The 8,920-nt window shown below is 40.6% G+C and overlaps 1 pseudogene; it reads right to left on the reverse strand.

The window, feature by feature from the left end:
• Window positions 1–1,099: 1,099 nt before the first annotated feature.
• On the reverse strand, window positions 1,100–6,131 carry LOC148138120 (putative G protein-coupled receptor 139; annotated as a pseudogene).
• Between the last annotated feature and the right edge of the window lie 2,789 nt (window positions 6,132–8,920).

An 8,920-nucleotide genomic window follows, 5' to 3' on the forward strand; every position in this document is an offset into this window, starting at 1 on the left:
GGAGTGACTCCCACTTGTCTCCAGCCAATGTACTGTGGACAGAAAATAAATAAAAGCCGGGAGATGAGGGAACTAATAACTTGTTCAGAAATAGCGAAAATATGTGTGCATTGAATCCATTAATAAATTGGAAAGAGGGAGACCACTTGTTAGGATAAAATAAGATAAAATGATTCACAAACAAATGGCTATGAGGGAGTTGGAAGCAACGTAACTCTAGCTTGCACTGTCTTTCGGTAAAATCATTGCTGATTCATTATAATGTCAAACCCACAATTCCAGACACCCCAACAACATTTCACTCCATTGTTTGTGAATAGGTGGCAATTTTGAATGAAAGATTGTTGATTTTCCCAATATCTAACTCCGGCACATTTGGGAAAATTACCTTTTTTTATTTGTAAAACTACTCAGAATAAAATGCAACTGGATGAGTTGAAAAAAAAAAAGCTGTAAGTTGTCTGGCACACTGCACCAGTTCCCGAATTTGATAAGATCTGGGATGATTTGGCTGTAGTGACAACTCCACTATCCTGCCTGTCCTGATGCCCTTTGATTCTATGACCGAAATTCTGATGACGCTTTTTTTGAATGAACAAATTTTGAATCAGTACTACCGTGGGCTGTGAGTATTGCCCCCACTTTAAGTGCAATTTCACTGACAAAACTTAAATAAGTCTTCGAATCTTGAAAGAGCATGTCATACTTACAGTTGCAAACGATTCATGTTCTAATTCGTGCTGAACATTTCATCTTTTTAGATATTGATATCACTTGTAATCAAGCGTAGAATTACAGGGTAACCGTGAAAATTATCTCATGTTGTAATAATGACGCCATTTTCGTTACCAATTACCATGAATCAAAAAAGGAAACTCAGGTAAAAAAGTAGTAAGAGAAACAATAATTAAACAGCTAAGTATTACTCCATAGAACATAAGAAAGGTAAAGGAATCGACAATAGTTTAAATTAAAAAATCCTAGTTTCAACGAGAATGATAAAGGAATAAGTTGAACGTTCAACAGTCTTTGATGACTCCTGCGCTTATCTCGATCAGCTGTCTGTCCTCAACACCAACCCGACACATAACCGTCACTACTACTGAAACTGCAGAAAAGATACTGCCATAAACCGCTTAGAGATCAGCTGATATTCTGCCGAGAGACCAGGCTGAGAGTAACCATGAGCCGCTGAAAACCACCCAGCCATGAGCCGCCCAAACTCCAGGCTGAGAGACGCCATGAACCGCTGATAATAGGCTGGGAACGCTATGAGCCGCCGAGACGACAGGCTGGAACTTCCGTGAGCCCCTAAAACCACAGGGTAAGACCGCCATGAGCTGCTGAGAGAGAAAGCTGGGACCCCCTTAAGCCACTGGGAGACGAAGCCGGGACCACCATGAGCTGATGAGCGACGAGGCTAGGACCACTATGAACCGCTGACAGAGCAGGCAGGGACCGCCATGGCCTGCTGAGATACCAGGCTGCGAAGGCAGGCTGAGAGCCGCCCAGAGACCCAAAGGGAAAAAATGAGGAGAAACAAAAGAAGGGAACAGAAAAGAGCAGAGGAGCTCCCGTTGGAGTATCCTACTCCGCCGCTCTTGTACTCTCGATTATCAACTTTTTTCTAGTAAGTGCAACCACTTTGGCTGTCACGTTGTGCAGCTAGAAGCAACGATTCCTACTTTAATGGAAGGACGATCATTCATTACATCTAAATATGTTTCGATAAGAGGCATTTGGATGGGTATATGAATAGGAAGGGTTTGGAGTGATATGGGCCGGGTGCTGTCAGGTGGGACTAGATTGGGTTCGGATATCTGGTCGGCATGGACAGGTTGGACCGAAGGGGTTGTTTCCATGCTGTACATCTCTATGACTCTATGACACTACCCTGTGGATTTTCTGTTTTCATAAACTTGGACTGTGTTGTTTGACCACCAGCAGCTACAGTCAGCTGTTTTATATTATTACTTTGGACTTCCCAAACCCTTCCTCAATTCAAAACCTCCAAAATTGAAGAAATGGACTGCTGCAATCGATTGGAGTCCACGAAGTGCAAATATCACAGCCTCATTGAGTTATAAGGTAAGGTAATAAAAATAGTTCTGTACTTTGCCATAGTATGTGTCGGAAGAGTTTTTGAAAAAATACAATGGTGAGAAAAAGCTTTCAGTGTATTCGAGACAACACCTCACTTCATGTCAAGAAACCTACGAGGGTTTCTCCTCCTGCTGAACAAATGTTGCCAAACAAGTATTTGAAATGTGTCTAAGCTCCTAATGACATTAATGGTTTGGGAAATGTTGCAAATTTTTACTCTTTTTGTTGGCTGCGTCAAATTCCAAAACATTAATTAATTTTCGGTGACACAGCTGCCTAAAGGTTATTAAAGGGAAAGTCAAATATCCTTAGACACCGGGTTTTCGTCCAACCGGATTATTTGAAATTGCAAGCTTTCAGAGCTCCCACTCCTTCCTCAGACATTTAGCTCCCAAAGCTTAGGGTTTTAAATAAACCAGTTGGACTATAACCCTGTGTCATGTGATATTTGGCTTGGTCCACCAAAGTCCACCACCAGCACCTCCACATATTAAGGGGAAAATGAGAAAATGTCTCGGGAGCTGGAAATGTTAATTTGTTTATTATTATTAGCGAACGTTCTATCAATGGATCTTTAATATCGACCTTAACATGACACTTGGCAGATATGTGCGCACGACGTATATGTCGATCATTTTCTCTCGTATTTCACACATATTAAGCCTCAATAAAGTAAAGATAGAATCTTAAAGTTATTTTCTTTTTCTGACGTTTTATGTGTGCGCATGTGCATTTATGTGATTGCTTGTGCTTTCCATAACGCGGTGTCACGTGGTTTTTGAATTTGTTCACTAGACTCTACCACGGGCACCTCCATATAATAAGGGGAAAATGAGAAAATGTCTCAATACCTGGAATTTATTTTTTATTATTAGCGAATATTGCATTAATTGGAATTTTAATGTCGACCTTAACACATGTTGCTTGACAGATGCGTGCATACGAGTTATAATGAGAACAGTTTCTCTTTAGTTTCTTTGACATGAAGCCCCAAGAATATCAAGACAGAACAGTAAGCTTTTGTTTTATTTCTGACGTTTTTTAAAAGAAGCAATCTTGGTGAGCACATGTGCATTTACGCGATTTAGCAAAAAAACACCTTACTGTTGGTCACTAGTTATGACATTGACAAAAGAGTATCCTCTCATTCAGAATTTAAACAGACGTCAATCAATTCCGTTTCAAAAGGAAATCTCCTTGTCGTGATGTTTTGGGCCAGGGAGCAGAGACTAAATGTTGAGAAACAATTTCTTCACAATTGACTGCCACGAAGATTTAACGCAGTAGGTTGATTTGTCTGTAATTGGTATAAATTAACAAGCCTGGGAATCGTGATGATACACCTATCATAGTTGCTGCACTACAGATTTATGGTGCTGTCTGTGGGTTCATTGAAGTGTTACAGTCACATCAAGTTATTCAGCTGCAATCACTGTTTATTACATTTTGTAATAACCTTAAATAAGTATGTGAAAACATCTTTCAATTGACCTCTGAATTTCGTCTGTGCCACTGCATAAATACACGTATTTGTGCATGAACTTAAGAGTTGTAGCATATATGCGCTTTCCTGCAGAATAAATTTTGTGTCATTGAGATTGGAACCGATCGAATAGCTGCCACCTGAAATTTGCACACGTAGAAAATGTAAAATGTACAACATCCATAAAAGGAGGAAACTGCCTGAAATGGCAAATAATAAAACGATTGACTTTCTCCTACTCTCCATTTCTGTGTCATGTTTACTCATTTCATTGCTGTTGGATCGGAGTCTCCTGCGGGCTCTCGTGGCAACTATAATGTGTCTGACAGCTACTGCATTAAACAGCAAAATAAGGAGGAAAGGGAGGCATGGTGTTTGAATGTGGTCAAACGTTTCAAACAATCTCCATGCAACTGAAGTGTAATAGACATCTTTTATGCTGCAGTACCAGCCTATTTTATCAATTATATATAAGGGCTCATGTATGAAACAAAATGGAATGTTTATCAAACAGCACAGCAAACACACTATTCCTGTAGCTACAGTTGCTACTTTTTCTGTGCAGTATCTCGTTTTCAGCTTCTGGTAGCAAATGGTTACGAACCGATCAAAGGTGAAAGCAACAGTCAACCAGACAGAGCAGTTTCGGGAACAGTAGATGAGAAGAATTATCAGACGGCATCCTGTTGTGGTATTCAGTAAACTAGCTGGAAAATAAATAGCCAAAAGTCAACTTAAAATCACTGCAACGATAAGAACAAGGAGATCCATTGCTGCCATAGATACAAGGTATCGGGTGATGCATCCTGAAAGGCCACATCTTCCTCGGGAAAGTAACACTATCGTCACCAGATTGGCTGTAAGAGACCAAGTGCCAAAGACAATGAGTGTGAGTGGAACAGTCATACAATCAGAGACAGCGTCATACAGGCAGACAGAGGAAATAGAAAAAATGACACTTTTAATTCGGCGAAGCGATATAACAAAATTTGGTCTATATATGCTGGATTTAAACATGAAAATACGTCTTTTATTCATGCAATTTTAAAGGTTTCTTGCCAAGAATGTCTGTCACAAATAATAATTGAACCCAGGATGCGAACTATTTCAGGGACTTTATGTTTTGAAACTTCCTATGATTAAGGAATTGAACGTAAGGAATTGAACTCCATTTCAGATACAAGTAGACAGAGTAACGATGCTCCAATGGTTACAGAAAGCAGTTTGAGTCATATCTGATCATAGTAAACAACAACAACAAACTTAGAAACAAGAAACTCACCTCTTCGGCTCAGAGGTAAACGTTCTTTCCACCAACTTAAAGCCAGAATTGGGTTATAATGAATGCCCAAATTTCAATGTCATCTACAGCTCATCAGGTTCTGAAACACATAGATTTGCTTTAGGACTGGTAAGTGGCAAATGCTCGTGCCACGAAAGTGCCACGGAATTGCCAGCTGAAAGAAACAATAATGTGCATGCTTGAGGAGCTGACTCGTTAATTTGCAAATCTTGCACATTTTCTGCAAGGCAGACATGTGCAATGCAACGTTGACTTGATGTATAGAGTAGAAGAAAGTGAGGACTGCAGATGCTGGAGATCAGAGCTGAAAAATGTGTTACTGGAAAAGCGCAACAAGTCAGGCAGCATCCAAGGAGTTGGAGAATCGACGTTTCGGGCATAAGCCCTTCTTCATGCTTAAGCCCGAAACTCGATTCTCCTGCTCCTTGGATGCTGCCTGACCTGCTCCGCTTTTCCAGAAACGCATTTTTCAGCTTTGATGTATAGAGTAATAGAATATAGAGCATGTCTGTATCATAGGCCATACGCACTGCAGAAATTCACAAGGACTGCTGTGAGAGAACCCTCTAAATCCTGACCACTACCCGAAAGAAGAGCAAAGACAGCACTTCACTGGGAAAAGTGGCACCTGCAAGGTCCACTGGAAGCTAATCATCACCCAGACTTGGAAACATATTTCCTGTCCTTCAGGGCTGCCATGTCAGTATTCTGTAACTCCTTCCCTTATCAGATTTCGGTGTCTATGCATAAAATGAACTGCACTGATTTAAATTTTCAACTTAATACATGAAGGCAATCGGGGGGCTAGGTAATGCATACTGACATATATCTCACAAAAATTTACAAAACAAAGTCTAGAAATGAAAAGTGGTCATAAAGAAATACAAAAAGAGATATGAGTGCGAATAGAACTGTACTAAATATCTGAGGGCACCAGATTGGGATTGTAAGCAGATCCTTCGAAACGAGAATGAATACCATTGATTGCCATTGCTCACTGTCTCGGAAAGTGAGCTAACTTTCTTTTTGAATGCATGAACAACAAAAAGATGTAAACCTATTACAATGTTCCAATGATTAATTTACAAGTTTATCAAACAACTGAGAATTTCTTTTTGCGAACACACGTTTAAACATCAATATGTCAAATATACTGTATTCTCGTAACTTACCTGGTACTCCGAAAGCTGCAAGGGCAGAGTAATAGATTAAAAATATCAGCGATTTTGCAGGAGCATGCATTTTCAATGATAATACTGAATTGCTTTCTTCTGGCTTCTGAAATAAGGAAAACGGTGTACCTATTTATATGTGATGTTCGCCACTGGAGACACAATTATTTCTGATCATCATTTGTACTTCGTATAACCCTTATTGGAGGAAAACACATTCATGCAGCTATCTTCTCGCAATAGCAACTAATGGAACAGATCGTGCTTGAGTGAAAAAAGAAACTGAGTATGTGAGATAGAGTGGTGAAAGTTTTTAAACACGTTACAGAAGAATTTATGGGATGTCAATATATTTAATCCTTTGAAACTATTAATACCGTAGCAAATGTCAACACAAGGCAAATTCCAGAATAAATCCTACTTTGACAGATTATTTACCTTTATTTATAACTTTGAAATTCGTTGCTGTGGTGGTTTAAAAAGATGCAAATGAGACTTCGGGGCATCGTAAAATGGGAGGGCAGTGAGATAGTGGTCATTGCCTACATTGGCGTCAATGACATAAGTAGGAAGACCTGTAAAGACAATCTAGGGAGTCAGGTAGGAAACTAAAACTCTGGGTGGTAATCTCAGGATTACTCTTCTTGCCATTTGGTTTGAACTTTTCAAGATGCAAGCCTAAGCCCTAACATATCTAGTTGTTTTATGCAGGCGTGTTGTGGATATTCCCGGCATGATGCAGCTGGTCAAAACCCCTCAGTTAGAAACGAAACAGAATGTATTTACAGAGGAAGAAATAAAACACAGACAAAAGAGAGCAGAATATAGAATAACTTAAACTACCAGGCTACAGACTATCCCAACCTGATGATGCTGTTCGAAACATCTGCACAAGTACCCATTCACACTCCCTTGGCTAAAAGGTAAAATCAGACCCATTCAGGACAGAGAGATGGCGGAGAGATTTTGCATGGAACCTTCTTCCAATGTATCTGTTCCTTTTGATCTCCCAGGTTAAGAAGACAAACAGCTCTGAACAGCCAGACAGTTAAAAACAAAACAAAACAGAGAAATCTGAGATTGAGAACTGGCCACTCCCTTTACATTATGCAACTGCTCTTTAAACTTAAAAGCTTCTTAACTTATATACGCTCAGACATGTCGGAACCCATGACTTTATGATCCCTCTGAAAAAAAAAGGACAACATAAACTTTTTTAAAAGAGCAGCACACTCGCACACCTGGGACTGAGGCCTGGAACGGAGAGGTCGTACATTGAGCACATGACTGATGAACTGGTGCGTGATTGGGAAGGATTTAACTTCAAATTTGTAAATCACTAGGATGTCTTCCAGAGATGGTGGGATTTGTACAACAAAGATGACTTTCACCGAAACTAGATTGGCATCAAAATACTGGCAGAGAGGTTTCATACTGTCACTCGGCAGGTTTAAACTGGTCTGGTGGGAACGGTCAGGCAGGAAGCTAAGGTTCAGGTCAGTACGTATAGAGACTGGAGAAGAGCTTGAGGCAAGGCTAATATAGTTAATTTGACGAGCAGTCAGAGGAAGTTTGCCAATCTCAGTTCAATTGAAGGCTTATAATATATTTGCTTTGATGCAACACGTCTCCCAGACAAACTGGATGAACGAAGAGCCTCGCCTTATACATGCAAATGCAATGGCGTTGCTATCACAAAGATATTTTTGAAAGAGGGAAGGCACTCACAACTTCTGTTTTATCGATATTTTAGATGAAACAAAGGAGGAATCAAAAGTGGGAAGACAGTTGCGTTACTGATGAAGGAGCATACCACTACTGAGTTAAGGGAGACCACCATGGAATGATCTTGAGCGGGGCTTCATGGTTAGAAATCAGCAGTTGAAATAATTCAACCACAATTTTGGGATTGTACAGCAGACCGCCAGGCTGATAGCTGGAAACAAAGGAAGACATATGCAGTCAGATTGTGGAAATAAGCGAAAATAACACTGTTGTTGTCGTGGATGGTTTTAACTTTCTCCGTATTGATGGGGCTCCGTTCCAGCTGGGGTTTAGTCGGGGAGCTGTTTTTAGATGCGCCAGTTGCATTTACTTCAAATGAAATCTTATATGCAGCATAGCCCATCGGAAGTGGACGCGAGACTTGAACTGGTATTGGGGAATGTTTTCGTACTGACTGAATAGAAGCGGGCACAGAAATAGAAGCAGTACAATGAGGCTGGCCATGTAACTAATGTTTCTGTGAAGGATCATATTCAGATTGAAAACGTAGAGTTTAGAATAACGTAGCTCTTTGAATGCTAATCGAACTTGATGCAGCAACTTGATCATACAATCCCGGCAGTGTGCAAATAGTTTCTTTGGCCCAGGAAGCCCATGCTGCCACTCTGAAGAGAATCCCAACCAGACACATTCCCCTATTACTGTACATTTACCGCTGACTAATTACCTAGCCTATTCATCCCTGAACACCATGGGCAATTGATCGTGGTCAATTCACCGAGTCTTCACAACTTTGGGTTGTGTGAGGAAACCGGAGCACCCAGGAAGAAACGGAGAGGTTATGCAAAGTCAACACAGACAGTTGCCCAAGGCGAGAGTCGAACCTGGGTCACTGGTGCTGTGAGGCAGCAGTGCTAAACACTGAGCCACCATACCGCCCCATAACGAACAAACTGTTGAAATGTCTGTAACATACCATAAACACACCCCTTGACAAACTGCAAATTCAGACAAAGTTTCTTACAGACAGCAGGAAACATCTTCCAAACAGATTTTAGACAGAATGCCAGCCAGCAAACATCTGACTTTTAATAGCAGCAATAGCTTCTGCTGCTGCCTCCAGCAGCTTTTCTG

Source organism: Chiloscyllium plagiosum, unplaced genomic scaffold (genome assembly GCF_037043375.1).
Source record: "Chiloscyllium plagiosum isolate Xiang-an unplaced genomic scaffold, Cpla_swu_hap1 HiC_scaffold_41, whole genome shotgun sequence".
Lineage (NCBI taxonomy): Eukaryota > Metazoa > Chordata > Chondrichthyes > Orectolobiformes > Hemiscylliidae > Chiloscyllium > Chiloscyllium plagiosum.